The sequence below is a fragment of the Hyaena hyaena genome, unplaced genomic scaffold (genome assembly GCF_003009895.1).
Source record: "Hyaena hyaena isolate Hyena2069 unplaced genomic scaffold, ASM300989v1 scaffold_11, whole genome shotgun sequence".
NCBI lineage: Eukaryota > Metazoa > Chordata > Mammalia > Carnivora > Hyaenidae > Hyaena > Hyaena hyaena.
The window spans coordinates 4,351,296-4,369,982 of record NW_024080643.1 but is presented as its reverse complement, the minus strand read 5'-3'; the positions used below and the strand labels follow the sequence as shown (position 1 = coordinate 4,369,982).

The window sequence follows — 18,687 nt, the reverse complement described above, 5'->3', positions numbered from 1 at the left end:
GAAGAGAGAGAGAGAGAGAGACAGGCAGGCAGGCGTGGAACAAGTTCTCCCTCCCAGTCCTCAGAAGGAAGCTGCCAGCTCCTTGATCCAGGACTGTGAGACCAGAAAGTTCTCTCGTTGGAGCCGTCCAGTTTATGCCACTCTGTGGCGGCCGCCCTAGGAGGTGAATACGAAAGGGCACGGTGTCACGAAGGAGAACTTCTTGTAGGAGGCCAGCAGGGCAGTGGCAGGGCCGGGCCCGGGAAAGGGAGCTCAGAGTAAGCTTGAGGACGCGGCCGAGGGGACAGGACCTGCCCCCGCTGAGGGCGGCCACAGGATCTGAGGACGCAGCTTTGCTTCGACATACGGAATTTACCAGTCACAGCTTTCGTGGCTGACGCTGGAGGTTGCGTCAGGTTCTGGCCGATGAGGGACTGGAAGGGCTTAAAGACACGTCAGGCAAATGTGTCCCGAAGTGTCGAGCGGCACCGCTGAGCGTCCTGCTGTGGTTTCTTCTGGAGCTTCCAGCAAGTTGATCAATTTCATCCACTTCACCTGTTGCCGAGATTTTCTGAACCTTAGCAAGAGTGCTAATTAGTTATGAAAACCTGTATTGATGAATGAGGTGAAGGTCCTCCAAGGAACATGTATACCATCAGTTAACAGTTGATTTATTCGTTGACGGAATGTCTTGGGAAAGCATGCTGCAGGTTTTGAAACGTCGTAGGATGTAAGCTAAGCCTGTGACTACACCTATTACTTACGAAAGAAAAAGCATATGCTGCCTTTTCTCATAGTAGAAACTTTTAAAGTCATTTATTATTTTCTGTTGTGGATCTGGTTTAGTAATTTTTATAAACCAACATCCTCCAATATGTGCCTTGATCTTGGAAGAGGGAAGAGACCACAGTCCATTCCCCCCAAGGATGAATTTTCTGGAGCAGTTGCCCAATTCTTTCCGGTTCCTCGGCTTAAACACCGCTATGAAGGCAGTAGGTTTTATTTAGCCCTGAAGCTGTAGTTAGAACATTTTCTTCCTCCGCCTCTGTTTTTGTCCCTAGTAAAATAAACGGTGATCCTTGGCATTCACCCTCCTGCTAGCCCTTTCCTGGCTCCCCTGCATGTGTGTGTCAGCCAGATATGCAGGTTTGTGGGGTCAGAGATGCCAATGTCAAATGCATGCTGCACGTACACACGTGTTTCCAGACATTTCATTTAGAATGCACTTTCCTTAGCCCTTTCGAAGGGACTCACATGGAGGAAGGGCAGATTTCATTTTTATGCACTCGCTTGCCTATTTTGAGATGATAAGATCATTTCAGTTTCATCACTGATATTAACAATTGGAAGATAACAGCAGGCTGATAATTAGTGAGAATTAAGATGGCCTTATTGATCCCAACTCAGCTGTGTCTTTATTATGTGACCTTGGTTAGAAATCTCAAAAGCCACTGTGGTGAGAGTAACCTGCATGCCTCAGACTGTGTTTGTAATAACAAGCTCATTACAAGGCATGCAGGGAGATTAAAAGTGTGTCCATCCAGAGGGAAATACCTGAGTTTTCTTATCTTTGCCAATTGGACACAGGTTGCGTTTTCAGAGGAAAGGACATTGGATACGTTTCTAAGACTCTGGTGCCGTTTCCCTGCAGACAATACAAAGGGAAATTGTTAAGTAAGAGAAAGAGAATAGTGTATGACAGCACTGAGATGTGGAATTCAAGAATGCCGAACTCCTAGAAACAGAGACCAGAATGGTGATGATCAGTGGCCGGGGAGCAGGCACAGCGGAGATGGCAGTTCATGGCCATTAAAGTTAACAGCGCTGTGTTGTATACTTGAAATTGCTAAGGGAATAGATCTTAAATGTTCTCTCCCTGAAAAAGAGATGGCAATTATAAAATATGATGCAGGTGTTAGGTAAGGCGATGGTGGTAATTGCTTGGCAAGCTATCAGTGTACCAGATCAACACGTGGTGTGCCTTAAATTTAGACAACGTTGCATGTCAATTACATCTCAGTAAAGCTGGGGGAAAGGGAAACTAACACCTCTGGAGAAAAGGACAGTGATTTTATGGTTGTGTTATATGATTGAGAGGAGTACAGATACGTCGGAGAGCACTGGAGCCGGGATCCCACCTGTTGGGATTCGGCTTTGGAATTGTAGGGATAAGGCGGGAGGGCTGATGGTACGTAGTTCTCCTCCCCCCTTGTTTTCCTGAGACAAATGACCAGCCATGTGCGTTATACTGCAGGCTGATGGGTGTCCGTGGGAAGCGTCATGCTTGGTGAGAAGGAAACCAGCCTAGAACTTAAATTGTACAATTAACTTGTCTTTATTTATATGCTGTTTTGGTTCTAAAAACCGGACATAAGATGCTTACATTTGATTTGGCATCATTTTCAGGACTATCTTATGAGGACTTAGGATCCCTCATTTGCTTGGTCTAAATCCATCTGTGTTCTGAACTCTCTCTCTGCTCTGTGACTGAGTGTGGAATTTCCCTGGTGACTGGGGTGCTTGCCTATAGAGGTAAATGTGAATTCAGCCAAGATCTAGCGGATATAAAGATAGGGTAATGGGGTAATATTTAAGGAGTGAAGTAAATATTGCATGAATGAAGTAAGTGCCAGGATTAATTTCTAATGCTAGTAGAGCTTTATTGCTTATGCTTTTTAAAAATAAGATTGTTTTTAAGCAAACAAACACACACCCGAGTTTTATCCTTTAGTTCAGTTTTGTAGGGTTATTGTGTGTGTGTGTGTGTGTGACACACAAAAGGTATTCTAGTAAAAGAGAAATAGTGTAAAGATACATTTCTCTGGGTTTGCCAGAATGCTAAGCATAGGGGTGACTAAATCCTAGAACGTTTATGCTCTATATTGTTTTCACCGCACTGTGGATACCTTAGGGGGTAACTCTCATTCTCTGGCTGTGAACCTTTGTAAAAATGCCATTCAGTCCCCAAGAGGGTCCCCCATCGCATATATTCTTCAGAAAAGGCACTAAAATCCAGATAATGTAATTCGTATTCCTCACATTTCTAGCTGCACTTGGCATGCTCCGTGACATTGTCTGTGTCATTCTCAGTGAGCTAAGGGTAAAGCCCACTCAAGACTAAAAACCTAAAAACAAAAGCTGCAGCGGCAACAAGGAGGACTTGGTCAGAGCATTCAGGAATTTGCATATGGACATAAACTCAATGCAGAATGGATGACAGGGCCTGGGCATCCTCCTTGGTTATTTAACTTGGGAAATGAGAAGGGAAAATAAAGCAATGAAGCTGTTAAAAGAATCTGAATTTCAGGGGCACCGGGGTGGCCCAGCTGGGTAGGCGTCCAACTTCAGCTCAGGGCACGATCTCTCGGTCTGTGAGTTCGAGCCCCACGTCCGGCTCTGTGCTGACAGCTCAGAGCCTGGAGCCGGCTTCAGATTCTGTGTCTCCCTCTCTCTCTGCCCCTCCCCTGCTCGCTGCCTTTCTCTTTTAAAAATAAACGGTAAAAAAATTTTTGAATTTCAGCTTGGACTTTTTATGGTCCCTTTTTTAACATGTAATGATGTCTTTTTTTTTTTTTAAATAAAGATATCACTTTGTATACTATAAGTGCTCAAATATTTGTGAAATGACTTTCATTAGTTAGGAAAGAAAACTGACCCAGGTTGAGTCTAGAATGTTCCCTGTCATTTGTCGGCGGGCTGATGATCATGTACCGAAAGGAAAGCCTCATTCGTAGACAGGTGTTACCTATATCTCAGTAACAATAGCAGTGAAACATTTCCTCAATAGCCAAATACCTGACCCATTCCAGCTGAACAGTATTTATTTAGAAAGAAGAACATTTAAGACTGAGCTATATAAACAGATCAGAGTGAAAGGCTTTTATGTATTTATTTTTTTACAACCAGAGTCGAAATCACTGTGGAATAATCCATATGTATTTCTTAATTCTAAACTTTAACATTATGGCGTCATCTCTCCAAATTTTCTTCCTCTGCTTTCAAAATACCCCTGCGACCAGAGTTTCTTAGCTAGGATGCGTTTCGTTCTAGCCAGGGGAGTCCCGGAGCCCACTGAGGGTCGTGATTATTCAGTGCTAGGGTCCTCTGCTTCCCTTGTAACATGAGACCCTTCCTTGCGTTTCCTGATCTCACCCAGATGTTGCTCAAGTTTTTTGTTTTTTGTTTTTTTAAACAAGGGAGGATGTTACCCTCCTTGAGAAGACATAAAATAGCGGTTTTTGTCTTTCTGTATACATATAGGAGATCGGAAATGGGGATCAGTAGAAATGTCTGTTTGCCTCGTCTACAACCCGTTTATTCTGTCCATTAGTAGTAATAAGGGATCAGAGCCCATTGGAGCCAGAGTCTGTGAGGGGGAAAACATGCCTATGTGGCTGTGCTCTTTGGGTCCATATATCTTCACTCTCAGGTGTGTATTTCCAAATTTTTGCGGCGTTTCCACGTAAGAGTTTAAAAACATGAAGTGATTCTGGGGCACCTGGGTGGCTCCGTCAGTTAAGCGCCCGACTTTGGTTAAGTTCATGGTCTCGCAGTTTGTGGGTTCGAGCCCTGTGTCGGGCTCTGTGCTGACAGCTAGCTCAGAGCCTGGAGCCTGCTTCGGATTCTGAGTCTCTCTCTCTCTCTCTGACCCTCCCCTGCTCATGCTGTCTCTTTCCCTCCCTCCCTCCCTCTCTCTCAGAAATAAATAAAACATTAAAAAAATTAAAAAAAAACCCATGAAGTGATTCCATTTTAGTTTTTTGGCAGAAGTAGTAAAGGGTATCATGTCTTCCACTTACCCTTAAGTTTGCTTATGAAGGAGCCCTGATGAGATGCTGAGATCCGTGGGAAAACAGGGGAGGTGAGCCCCAAACATGCAGGCGGAATAAACCACACAGGGGTGCGTTCTAAGCACAGGGTATGCTCTGCAAATACTCCAGAATGGACTGGTGTTGAGTGTATGAAAAGGAAAGTAATAGGGTAGAATTTAAAGATTGAAGCTTTGTATACCCTACGCCATTTAATCGTAAAATCCTGGAAGGCATGCGTCATCATCCTCATTTCACAGATTAGGAAAGAGAGTAGCTCCAAAAGACACCAATAAACTCACTAAGATAATATTGAATTACTCAAGAAGTGTTCCTTGGGCATACAGAATAATAAAGTTGTGACTTTTCAGCAAGCTGACATTTTAGCTGGCTTGGTTCAGATGTTTTCCTACAAGTATAAAAATTGGTTTTATTTATTGTAAAGAGATTCATTGGATTTTAAAAAATTGATTCAGCTAGTAATTCAGAAAGTCTGAGAGTTAACTACTAACATGTTTGTAGTTCATTCTGACTTGAGAGTCAGTTTGGTTTAAATTCCAATTTAAGAAAATTAAGTAGAGGGACGCCTGGGTGGCTTCACTGGTTAAGCGATGAAGCGTCTGACTCTTGATTTTGGCTCAGGTTCTCATGGTTCTCAAGTTCAAGCCCCTGAGATGGGCTCTGTGCTGACAGTGCGGAGCCTCCGTGGGATTCTCTTTCCGTTTCTCTCGGCCCTCCACCTCTCGAAGAAAAAAACTAGGTAGCAATACATTTGCACTAGATTTTGGCTCTGTTTTCGTGACTGTCTATATAGATAGTATCATTGAACTTTGTGAGTGGACGAAATAATATAAATTAGGAAAATCCCACTCTTAGTAGAGAAATGTTTTTTTGATGAAAAGAGGTGATAAGATTTCCCCCCATGTTGTTTCATGTGGGGGAGTTTTCAGCAGACACGGTCGGAGCTCTGCCTCCGTGTTTCCAAGATTCTTAAGAACTGACCTGATTTTTCTCCTTCCTACACGTCTGAATTTTCTTAAGCTTTTGGAACTTTTTTTCTGTTTTAAATGTTATATAAACTCTTCGGTTGGACCACTGAATGAAATGTTATGACATTTAAGGGGAAAAAATCCTATAAGCATTAATCAATGTAAGATATTTGTTGCTTTTTCACTCGACCCCATCCAGCTTTCATCCTGAGATACGCCATCCTGGGGGCACTGGCTGCGTGTTTAATTGTTTAGCACAGAACGCGGTTTGATCTCTTTCTTGTGCTTTCAGTACTGGTAACTTAATCAAAAGAAGTTACTGCTCTGCTGGCCATCAGCATGGGTTTAGATGTTTCTGCTTCAGGGCCTGTTCATCAACGAAAATGCTTTTAAGCCCCAAATGGAGAGTAAACAGTATCGTTGCGGCCGCTTTGAGGTGAGCCGTTCCTTGTGACCCGCTTACATTTGGGAAGAGGCCTGTTTGTATTAGCAGCCATTCTGGTTTGGGTTGTGGCTTCTCAAGATGTATTTTTTTTCCCTCCTCCTCTTATTTAAACGTTCTTAGTGTTTGCGAAGAGCCACCTCTACCGTCACCCCCGTGCGTTCGTACCATAGGCAGTACGAATGAGGGGACCCAGTTTCGTCCTGTGCCAGCATCTCTGTGGAGTTTGAAATCTAACATGTGTGTCATCACCAGCATTGGTCCTTAGAGGGCAATGGAATGATAATACCGACCAAGGTTGAGGTCAAAGTACAGAGCAGCTCTTCGGGCACGTGGTGGCTCAGTTGCTGAGCATCCGACTCTTGATTTTGGCTCAGGTCGTGATCCCAGGGCTGGGATCCCATGCTCAGTGTGGAGCCTGCGTAGGGTTCTCCTTCCCTCCCTCCCCACCCCCAGTTCTTATTAAAATTGAGTTGGGCTTCATGCTTTCATGAGAGAGAGGTTGACACTCTTACTATCATTGGCGCTGTTTGCTCTAAGCACTGTACTAGGTACCAAGATACAAAAGAAAATAGTCTTTGCTTTCCAGGAATTAGTCCCTTGAGAAAGACACAGGAAGGGGTCGTTTCAGGGTGATGAGGTGTGTGTGCTGATTGAGGGATGTCCTGGGGGGCTCTCGGGTAGGTCGGTAGGGTGGGGCCTCCCCCAAGGAGGAGGTGATGTTGAGGCTGGTCTTCAAAATGGAGTGGAAGGTAGGGGAGAGGGGAGTTGGAGGAGCAGATTTGTCAGGAGGAAAAGTGGGGTGGGGAGGGGGCGTGGGCGTTGTCCGGGAGGCAGTGTCAAGAAAGGAGCTCCGTTAGGCACATGGTGACCAGGAAACTTTTTTTTTTAAGAAATTTATTGTAATTTAATATAGTGGTTCAGAGAAATAAAGGGCAAATTGTGTGTTTGAAATATTAATTTGCAGCCCAAATATGGAAGAGACTCAAAAAACCCCCAAAAAACACTAGGCATACACAGGAAAACAGACAATTACTCCTCTCAGAGTCCATTACTGCTACCTGTTTTTAGCAGTTTTGCTGAGGTACACCAGGTATACAAAAACAGCAGGTACTTACTGCGTGCAGTTTGATGACTTTGGACAAACACAAGTACCCACGAAACCATCGCCCCCGGCAAATTGATGGATGTCTCCTCATCACCTCCCAAAGTGTGCTCTGGAAAGCTGATCTACTAAGCTTAGGCTTGTTCCTGGAGGGGGGACCCTGAGGAATTCAAGAAAGTGCAGTAAAAAGATTGGCCTTATGAGCAAAGCAAGGCTGCGGTGTAGACAGGAGGGGGGGGGGCGGCACAAACCCATGGTGTTTCTTCAGATTTTCTTTAAAAATGAAAAGAAAATTAAAAGAGGAGGCTCTGGTCATTATCGAGGAGAAGAATTGCTGAACATAACAGTAATATTGTCTCCTTCATTTCTGATCGGTGACATCTAAGTTTACTTTAAAAATCATGATTTGCGCATAAAGAGCTCCTGCCTGTGTGTAGAAAATTTCTATCTTGAAAGCGTTGCTCTGGAAAAACAGAGGTCCTTTTGGGGGTTACATTGGTAGTTTGATAAAGTAATGTAGCTGCAACAGACCTGTGTTTGAAAACCGAGAATTTGTTGTTCTGTTTGTCCGGGGTCTAAAGTTGGAAGTGTGGTTTTGGACTATACCACAGTGTTCTGGAAAACGGAAGCAGGCCTCGGCTGTGCTGCCTGTGGGGGTACCGGTGAGCTCACAGCCAGCACTGCTCTCCCCGGGGCACAAAGTCCATGCTTTCCTGGTGAAATTTACCCCGCTGTGTAAATGTGATTTATTCAGGGGGAGAGGGGTTCCTGATTCTCCTACAACCTTCTCTAGTTCTATATGAAGGTAGTTGAGTTAATCCCACACCCTTGCTTATTTTGAATTCTGCCTTGTCAACAGATGTTTAATGAGGCTGAGGGGGTGCCCGTAAACGAGGGGGCTGGAGGCACGGTGCAAAGAAACATCAGCCTCTTCTTTTTTAGGACTTTTTCCATATGCTTTGGTATTTGGAAAGTTGAGACGCATCTATATGAGTCTATAGCCTTCATGTAGTGTAATATCATTCTAATGGCTACAGTCAAAGGCAAAGGTGGTCACAAAAGCTTTCAGAGAGGAGTTCAACTGAGGAAGTCTCCAGGGGTCCTTAACCAGCTTTTGCGTTTGAGAACTTACTTGCTTTTTCATCAGAATAGTAGTGCATGTTTCTGATGTGAACCAGAGAGAACAAAAATGAAGGAATAATTCATCTAAATCATTCTTGTCAGAGACGACCACTTTCTAACTTCCTTCCTCCTGCACTTCTATCTCTGCATGTACACGTGCATGTCCCAAAGTGGATATCTGTGTACGTGGGATCTCTCAGCTTGCTGCCGTCATTCAGTAGTACACAGCAGATGACGTCTGCCCGTGTTCTGTGTGGACACATTTTAGATCCTTAGCATTCTCTTTTTAAAAGTTTTTTTTTTTTTTAAACATTTATTCATTTTTTGAGAGACAGAAGAAGACAGAGCATGAGCTGGGGATGGGCAGAGAGAGAGGGAGACACAGAATCCGAAGCAGGCGCCAGGCTCAGAGCTGCCAGCACAGAGCCCAATAGATCCTACAGCATTCTGAACGGCATGGGACCGAGAGATGGTGCTCTCGGGGCCATCGAGGCCTGTCGCCTTGTCTACTGATCTGTTTCCTTTCTTAGCATCAGTTCTTGCAGTTGAGTTGCCTGTTGAGAAGTTGTACGTAGTTACATACGTGCACGTGCTGGTATATCAGGGTGCTTATTTACCTACACATCGACTTGTGTGCATTCAGGCTTTGACCAACTCTGTTCCAGCTGTTCCCTTCTCCTGAACGGCTCTTTTGTGCCCCCCCCCCCCCCGGCTCTCTCAGAACTAACTCAGAGAAAGATATCTGTGATTCCGTTTTTACTGGCTCACCGCCCTCCCCTGTGTCGTTGGCCTCTCTGGCAGTGTCCCCTCACGTGCTCCCGGCCGGAGTGCTGCGTCACTAGGGCTCAGTGCTCTTGCTGGAGCACCGGGCACTGGCCGCAGTGTGTGTCGGAATGCTCTGTCGGCCACAAAGCAGGTGAATCCGGGCAGTGGCGTCACGCACATACCTGCCTGATGCACACTGGGACTTGCAAACTGAGTGTCAACACTGCGGGGTGTGGTCCCGCAGCGCCTTTGGCTCAACCCCTCCCCAGGTAGAGGAGCACTTTTAGCTTATTCAGCCGCCCTGCTCGGTGCTGATTCATATGAAGGTTGGCCAGACACTCTGGCTGTGTGGTTACTCGCTTCCCGTTCCCTTTAATGAATCCAGTGCTCTGCCTTGTAGGGCAATACAAAGCTGTAAATCTGGAGACTCATTCTGGTGGAGTAAGAGTGTCCACAGGGGCTTTCCGAGTGCCAGCTATGAGCCTTCGTTACCAGCTGATAGAAAGTTCCAGAATGTAGGAAGAAAGTTGACAAATGTTGGGGCTCATTGCAAAACAACGAGTGTGGTGCTGGCCTTCACGGGGGTGGGTCGCAGAGGGAAAGTTCCCCTCGGCCGAGAGAGGGGGTCCCACCACATCCATAGTGACGGCTCCTGGTGTCTGTTTTGGTGACATGTTGTCACGGGAACAGGCGTGGCTCCACGAGAGGCATGTGATAATGTCCTAGAACGAAGCGTCTGCCTGACGGTGTGAAGGGTCTCCAATCCCGCTGTGCTGGGTGGGTGGGTGGGTGTGCACAGAGAAAGAGAAACACCACCTGTGTCAGAACTTAGCCCCTCAGAGTTCAGGAAGAGTCTGTTTCCTTAGTTAACATAGCGTCTGGAAGAACGAGAGAGTGGCTGTTTCCTAATGACCGTTAAGGTGTAGTAAGCCACCGGCTGCCTGCTCCCGTCCTCCGTGGGCTCCGTTTCCCTCATCATATCCAGCAGAGCCGCTTCCGTCATTTCTGCGCTGTGGCGGTGGAGGCAGACTTAGCAGTGGACATTGTGCGACATACACGTTGTCAGACGTATGGACCACACAGTCTTTACTCTGCATGAGTTCCCAATCTTATTTGTGTTTGCCTATATTCATATCCAGTATGTATGGATGTTAGAGCGAATTATTATGCAATTTAAGGGGTCAGCATACAAAGAAATTAGGTAAAATTATACACGAAAACAAGATACAGGACCTTAAGGTGGCGGGGGGTGGGGGGTGATAAATTCAAATACGGACACATTGGCCAAAATTTTTCTTCCCTGCTATTTTCTCCACACCCCCCTCCCCCCAGCCCCGATCCTGAAATGCTGGGAGACCCCGAAGCCAGGGACTTAGGGGAGGACCTTCCCAGCTAGGATTAGCGTGGAGCCTGGGTGGTGTCCTCAATGGAGAGGTGTTGAGGGTGCTGAGCACTTAGTCCAGGAATCAGGTAGACACTAAGATACGGGGTTTTCCCCGCCTTTCAGGATGCTTACCCACCGACAGCACTTCTTGGTCTTTGTGACTTCTCTGTGAGGCATGTGGCACTGGTGACGCCCTCACATGGAAAGCAGGGGACCGAGAATCGGGATGGGGTAACTTCGTGGGGCCCTCACAGTGCCGGGAGTACGTGATCCCCTGGCCCACCCGGCCCGATTGCTCAGCGGGATGGCGTGACCCTTCCAAGTAGGTCCTGGCCACACGTCAGGTTCTGTGACCGTGAGCCTGCAGTGCCAGCCCCGCTGAGCCTCGTTTTCTCACCCTCCAGCTGGTCAGGGTGACGCTACTGACTCGTCAGAGTCACAGTGAGGATTAAATTAGCTCGGTTACGGGTGACGAAGTCCTGTGTGTCCGATCAGCACTTTGCTGCTGCTCATTTATTATTCTCACTATAAATAAAATAATAATAAAATATTACTTTTGCTTTCAACTTGAAAGTGTAGGTTGTAGTGCTGGCTTTGGCAGGGCACGTACTGTAAAGTTGGAAAACTACAGAGAAGCTTACCATGGTCCCGCACAAGGATGCCACGCGGATCTGTGAGGCATTCCGTTTAGGAGAAACAGAGCAGTCTAAGTCTTAGGGCGCGGGAACTCCTAGAAACGCTCATTGTTGGTCACAGGGGAGCAAGACCCGAACCAGGGAGGTTCCTGCCTGGATGAGCAGAGGCAAGGATCCCATTTATGCCCCTGTTGGTGGGGTCCTCTCACTCGAAGCCTCCCCCCACCCCTCATTCCTTCTTGTTCGTGTGCTCACTCGGGGCCATCACCTGAGTCTCGTCCTCTGCTCTCCGCAGGGTGAGCCATGAGCGCTCTGAAAACCTGGGCTAGAACTGACCCCCAGCAGATGCAGGGTGGGGGCTGTGGGAAGAAGGATGTAATTTTCCCCACATGTAAGTAATTATCACCTTGGACCTCAGGTCATGGAATCTGGTGCTGAGCCGTGGGCCACCGAGTGTGGGCCGTAGGAATTTGAAAAAGGCGCCTGGGTGCCTCAGTCAGTTGAGGAACCAACTCTTGATTTTGGCTCAAGTCATGATCCCGGGGTGTTGGGATGGAGCCCTGCTTCGGGCTCTGTGCTTAAGATATTATCTGTCTCTCTGTGTCTCTGCCACCCCGTCCCCTCTCTGCTTGTGCTCTCTGTCTCTTAAAACACACACACACACACACACACACACACACACACACACACCCCAGCTTCACTGGGCCCAGTGCATGATTTTATCACCTTAATCGCGCTGGAGCCCAAAGGAAGGCCTGGCACTCATTTGTCATTTTGCCTTGGAAACTGGCTCACTCTAAGTCGGTGATAGGTCATTTTGTTACATTGCTTGAAAATGTTGACCCCAAAGACATCACTGCTTCAGATTCTATATATAGTATATACCAGTTCACTTTAATGAGCTATTATGTATTTGGGGGTGAGAAATGAAAGGAGGGGGTACTTGCTATAAATTTGCTATGACACTGCGTAGCCTCTCCTATTAAACCTCCTTATCTGAGGCTCCGTTTGGCTGATGACTCCCGTTTTCAGCTGCGAGGTGGGTATAACTGCAAGATTTGAGCATTTCTTGCTGTCTCTTTCATGCTTCTAGATTTTTATAGGGTAAGGGGCGCCTGGGTGGCTCAGTCAGTTAAGCGTCTGACTTCGGCTCAGGTCATGATCTCGCGGTTCGTGGGTTCAAGCCCGTGTCGGGCTCTGTGCTGACAGCTCAGAGCCTGGAGCCTGCTTCATGTTCTGTATCTCCTTCTCTCTGAACCTCCCCTACTCACACTGTCTCTCTCTCTCTCTCTCAGAAATAAATAAAACATTTAAAAAAATTTAGATTTGTATAGGGTGAGAAGTAAAAGTCTTCTGCATAAAGCCGGGAGCCCTTGCTGAATGTGCTCCTGGTACATCCCCTTGACCCCTCAGTTTCCTGGCTGGAATCTTCTTCCTTCTCCACTCCTCCCCCACCGCCCCCCCCCCCCCCCCCCCCCCCCAGGCTGTAGCCTGGTCCAAGCGGACAGGCGTGAGGCTAGCTCTGGTTCTGATTTCCTTGCCAAGCTCAGCGTCAGGCTCTCTGTCCCGACAGGAGTGTTGATCTTGCCCACCTGTCTCCTGCTGCCAAGGTGCAGATGTGGCCACCGGGCAGATGTGGGTGGCACTGACCCCGCCTCTCAAACCACATAAAGGGCAAACTGGATTTTTAGCTGGTGGCTGTTGCTTATAGGAAGTGGTAACCTGAGAATTGCAGTTGTTGGTGTTTTAATGTACTCCGAAAAGTGTAGCTACCAGGTGGACTTGAAGGTTGAGATCTGGGCTTTTCTGAACAGGTGTTGGTAATGAACAGATACCTCAATCTTTCTTTTTCTTTAATCAAAACTGAAAGATGATCGTTATTCATCTAGTCCGGTCAGTGTGTCCTTGACTAGGAAATGGAAATAATTAAGATGAAGAATAAGGACAAGGAGAGCTGTGTTTGAAGCCCAAAACAATCATTTAGAAGTGGGTGATTCAACAGACATTTGTTACCTATTGCATTTGGTGCTACGGGTTTTAAAGATGAGTAAAAGAAATCTCTAAGACCAGGGAACTGCTAGCCTAATTATGGAGACAGAAGTACCACCCAGCCGACTGTATTCCAGACCAGACCTTGTCCGAAGAAGTGTTCTTATGTCTTCCATCAGTTAGAAGAGCAAGTTACAAGTCAAACTTGCAGTAGGCAAAGTTCATCACTCTACGACTGAGCTGTTGCAGTTGATTTCTTCCGTGGGTGCGCACCATCTTGGGGCTCATGTTCTGTCTTTGTGCAGACCCCCATGTGGGTAGTCACTCCACCCCGCTCCCTCCTGCCCCACCAGCCGGGTATCCACCGGTCTTTATCGGCCGCTGTCCCAGACTTGAGCAGACGTAGAGAGCCGGCAGGCGTCATTTTCATGTCCTGCTTTGGCAACAGTAGAATGCTGCTGCCTTCCTCCCTCCTCCCCGATGGACTTTTTTTTCTGGAACAATTTGAGGTTCACAGCAAAACGAAGTGGAAGGTACAGAGAAGCTTACAACACATGCAGAGCCTCCCCGACCAGCGACATCCCCCCGAAAATGGGACCTCTGTTACCATTGATGAGCTCACATTGGCCCATCCTTATTAACCAGAGTCCATAGAGTACATTAGAGTGAACTCTGGGTGTACATTCTTTGGGTTTGGACAAATGTACCCCTAGAAAAGCATTATCCTTTCTTGCTTTTGAGGTCAAGGATTAGTAAATACAGGCTTTAGGTTTGAGAAGGGGTATATGGTTTTAGGGAGAAAGCGTTCTGTCTAACTTCTCTGCATTTCTACCCAGCAAACTCCATGCCCAGATTTTCAAACTTGGGAGAGTGGGTGCATATGGTGTTGGTCACTGCCATCCCTGTGGCTCTTAAGGCTCTTGATTGCTTGGACTAGGTCTGGGGTCAAGGTCGAGAGGCAGACAGGCTGCCCCACTTTTGCCAGAGTGCAGTTGTTACAATTTGGCTTCTTTTTTGGGTTGGTAATCTGGTGACCTTTGTGACAGGTGATAGGTGAAGGGCAGGCCTGATTAAAATCAGTCTTTTAAGCGTCTTGGTCGTCATTTATTTTTAGTGGTGCGTGAGCTCATGGTGCCTGGTCCTGAAGGAGCTATAAGCTTGCTCTGAAATGTCAAAACTCAAAGCCTTCTCAGCTTTCCCCTTGGTTCTGTTTCCTATTCCCACTCTCCCCACAGCAAAGGCCAGGCACACTGTTTTGAAATACTAGTGAAACTTGCAGTGGAGAACAATAAATGTATGTTAACCCCAAGGAAGGCAGGCACTCCTGAGAGAGTTTGGGGGGCTTTAATAAAGCATTTCAAGGAAGCAGAGTATCGAATTAATGCTTTTTGTGCTAAAAACATTAAGGTATTTAAATGTGTTATTCTAATCCCTGTTTCAGCCTGGGAACAGAAGGATCTAATATCTCTTATTTAAATCCCAGCCTTCCTGGTCTGGGCCCGTCTTTTCAGCCTAGCACAGGAAGAAACAGACTACAGCCAGTGGACTTCAGTACATATAAACCTGGATGTAATTCACAGCGTACGGCCTATTAAATTTTTACATCAAATGTGGTGGCCCGGGTCTTAATATATTCGGCATCGTTTAGTGGCGATGTTAGGTTTTCAGAAGCTAGACTCCTGTCTGAGCGCCACTTTAACTGCTCTGTTTCCTGGACGTGCAATAAAATTGTCATGGACACAAGTACAGATGCATAAATTCTGAGCCCCCAAGCAGGGGATACTTATTTCAAAGTGAGCCCTTTCTGGTCGCAGAGTAAACTGATCTCGGCAGACAGGGTGTCCTCCCTTTCTCGAGGGCCACTCGGAAAGCCTCAGCTGCCCAGGCGGCATTTATGGCCAGAACGCAAGGTCAGGTTATAAGGTTTCTGTTCGGTGAATGAAGAATATCATGTTCGCTCACGACTCACAACTGTGCTACGGTTGATGTCTGCCTCCGAGGCTGGGGAGAAGAGAATGCTCACAGGACAGCGAAGGCCGTCACCAGGCAGGGAGTAATTGAGATCAGTGATAAACATATTGCCCTGTCCCCAGATCAGTCATTTGGGTTTTTTTCCCCCCTTGAAAATTCGTGTTGGTTGAGAGTTTTTAGATTTTGGAATCGAGATTTGGGGCCATATGAGTGTGACTTTAGGTGTTTAGTCATAACATCCTTCATGTTTAAGCTCTGGGTAATGCATCCAGAGAAAAAATGCAGAATCCTCTGATTAAGGCTCTGGCAAGATTGCTTTTCAGAATTTGATACTGAGGAGAATCAAGACCGCATTTTGCACAGCATGCTTGCACGCGTGCGTGTGCATGCGTGTGGGCACACGTGTGTGTAACACTGAGACTATCAGCAACCCCTTAAAGCTATAAAATTAAATACTGGAGGAGTTAAGTGAACTTTTTAAACAACAAGGAAACCATTAGTTGTTACTGTTAATATATTGTTATAGTGGCAAATTTATATAAATAGTATTTTAAAAAGCTCTCACATTCTCTCTCGAGTCCAGCCTGCCTGGCTGCCCCTCCTGAGAGAAGGGCCAGGAGAGGGAGTGAAGGAGAGCTCATCTCCTGTTTCTGGAAGTTGAAGTCCATTCTGGAGTGTGGAAACATTTAACCTTAGTATTTTTGAAAAACTTAATACTTAAACCATGCTGAAAATAATTTTTGTAATTTTGGGATGCTTTGGAAATGTTAAGCTTTCTCCAATTTGAATTTAATATATGCCCAAATATATGTGTTAAATTCCTAAAGTGACTAGGGCATTGGGTGGCTCAGTCGATTGAGCCTCTGGCTCTTGATTTTGGCCCAGGTCATGATCTCAAGGCTCGTGAGTTTGAGCCCTGCATCGGCCTCTGCTCTGTTGGTACAAAGCCTGCTTGGGATTCTCTCTCCCTCCTCTCTCTGCCCATCCCCCTCCCCTCTCTCATTCTCTCTCTCTCTCAAAATAAATACATAAACTTCAAAACAAATTTAAATCCCTAAAATGACTGTAGAATTGCACCACCAAGATACATGGCTAGCACAGCTGTTTGTCGCCTGAAGTAGCACAGTGCAGCAAGCATGCAGCCCTCAGTGTCACTGAAGGGAGACAACTTTCATACAGGGAATGTTATCAGAACATCCCCAAAATAAGCAGGGCCACCTGAGCCTTCCCATCAGCTGCCCTGCTGACCCTGTGGCCATGCTGACCTGTATTTCTCAAGGGTGGCTGGACCCTATTTGGGTTCAGAGTTCCTTCATGCAGATTTGTATCACCAGTAATGAGATCTAGGTCCATCGTTTTATTCAACCAGCAAGTCCAATGCTTATTCTACTGGGTACTGTGTTGAGAGGTTGTTAATAAGGCAAAGGTAGGTAGGAATTCGAGATTGTGGTAGACTATGATTTTAGGCTTAAATCACTGTGCAAGGAGCAAATAAATAGGTGGTGAGGTGCTTACATATAAAGACTTTGTTTGGATGGTTTATGTCACCCGACATCCCGAGACTGGTTGAAGAGACTTGGTGAGCCAGTCTGTGTTAAGTCCTCAAAGCACTTATGCAAGATGATGCTTAGGGACTGACTATTGCTTTATCATAGTCCAAGCATTCGGATCGAAAGAGGTGGGGAGGTGGGGGCGGGAGAAGACCAGGCTTCGGTGTTAGCCCTTCCCAGGAAAGCCCTATGGGAAGCCAACGATCATTGCCTGCTACGTGTCATTAGGAGCCGTCACAAAAAGCCTGTAGTGTTTTAAGGATACTAGTAGAAAACAGAATCAAGACCAGTGGCAAATTTGGTCAGAAAGCTTGGGAACGGTATCCATCCCTAGACCATAGGAAAAGGTGGGGTGTCTTGAACTCCTCTCCGTGGGCGATGGATTTAGATCTCGCAGAGGCACACAGTGTTTTGTACCCCTTTCAGTCTCTCCATCTGTGAGTAGAAGTACTCTTTCAGGGTCATACACCAATAGCATGTTCCCATTTGTATGAAAGTTAATGTACTCTAAATAGAACTGTATTTTTCCCATCATGCATACTTATGGTTAGAGATCTCATTAGCCTTAGAATCATGATTTTGGTAGTCACCATTTATTGAATGTCCACCATATAAACCGCTGGGTTAGCATGTAGGCTAGAGTATGGAGAGGGAAGGAGGGAAAAGAAGGACAAGGTGAAATTGAGGGAGGCAAATACATCCCCCATAGTGGTAAAGTCATTACACTGGATACACTGAGTTGACTGAAAGAGATATACCTGTTAAATAATTCTGGGATCAATTATTTGTTTCTTAATTTTCTTTTTTTTAAATTTATTTGTTTTTGAGAGAGAGCACAGAAGGGGGAGAGAGAGAGAGAGAGAGAGAGAGAATCCCAAGCAAGCTCCGCACCGTCAGTGTGGAGCCTGATGTAGGGCTCTGATTCACAAACCCTGACATCATGACCTGAGCCAAAGTTGGATGCTTAACCAACTGAGCCACCCAGGCGCCCCCTGGGATCAATTCTTGAAATGTTGGTGTCCGTGATGTTCCCGCTTGTGGTCTGTCATCCTGTCTGCTCTTTTATGAGGCAGCTCTCTTACAAGGTTGGGGAAAGAACAGTAACTTCAGTCGTATAGCATTTTGTTGGGAACCTCGTCTTTTATATTTGTCTAAATATGGTTTGAAAATTTTAAGGATGGAGAGAAATCCCTCCACAGGACGCCCTCCATAATGCCTCAGATTTTGGAAGAAATGCTGGGGGGGGGGGGGTCCCTTCACCGTCAGAGCCACCAAAACCAAACACGCTCATCCCTGAAAGTCTGTGAATGTTGCTCATTCAGAACAAGGCATATGGTGCTACCCTGGCCAACCCATTATCTCACGGATGGTAGTTTTTCTCGATAAGCACTCATTCTGCTTTTGAGAATGTGCTGTGCCCTATTCCCAACTCTGTGAGGCTGCCTCGTGGTCAGGCCCTGAAGCTCTGTAATAAAACCTGAACTGTGTCTTCAGCTTCATCTTTGTAAGACACTGAGGCACCATCTCATGGTTTCCTCATGAATATGATAGCTCCTTTCTCTGTGTACATTAAAAAAAATTTTTTTTAATTTATTAATTTATTTCTTTTTCCAGGTGTGGGGAGAGAGATGGGGGAGGAGCAGAGAGAGAGGGAGACACAGAACGCGAAGCAGGCTGCAGGCTCCCAGCTGTCAGCACAGAGCCCAGTGTGGGGCTCGAACTCACAGGCTGTGAGATCTTGACCTGAGCCGAAGTCGGATGTTTGTTTAACCAACTGAGCCCCCCAGGCACCCCTCTGTATGTACATTTTTATAACAAGGGAGCACTTAAGTCTAATCGAGAAGCACTGAGTGAGTTTAAATGTCACTTCTTTGTGCCTACACGTCAACTAGCCTCAGGTACCTGTTGGGTCTGCTCAGACATACCCTCTCGCCTCCCCCCCTTCCCC

The 18,687-nt window shown here is 46.3% G+C and overlaps 1 protein-coding gene and 1 non-coding gene across 6 annotated transcripts in view; both read left to right on the top strand.

Annotated features, from left to right (window-relative positions):
• The window catches only part of LOC120247599 (phospholipid-transporting ATPase IB), a 583,538-nt gene that overhangs the window by 328,220 nt on the left and 236,631 nt on the right, over positions 1 to 18,687 (top strand). The gene's annotated exons all lie outside the window — the stretch shown is intronic.
• Positions 11,180 to 11,283, top strand: LOC120247736. The gene has a single exon (XR_005532397.1). It is a non-coding gene; the product is annotated as a U6 spliceosomal RNA (small nuclear RNA).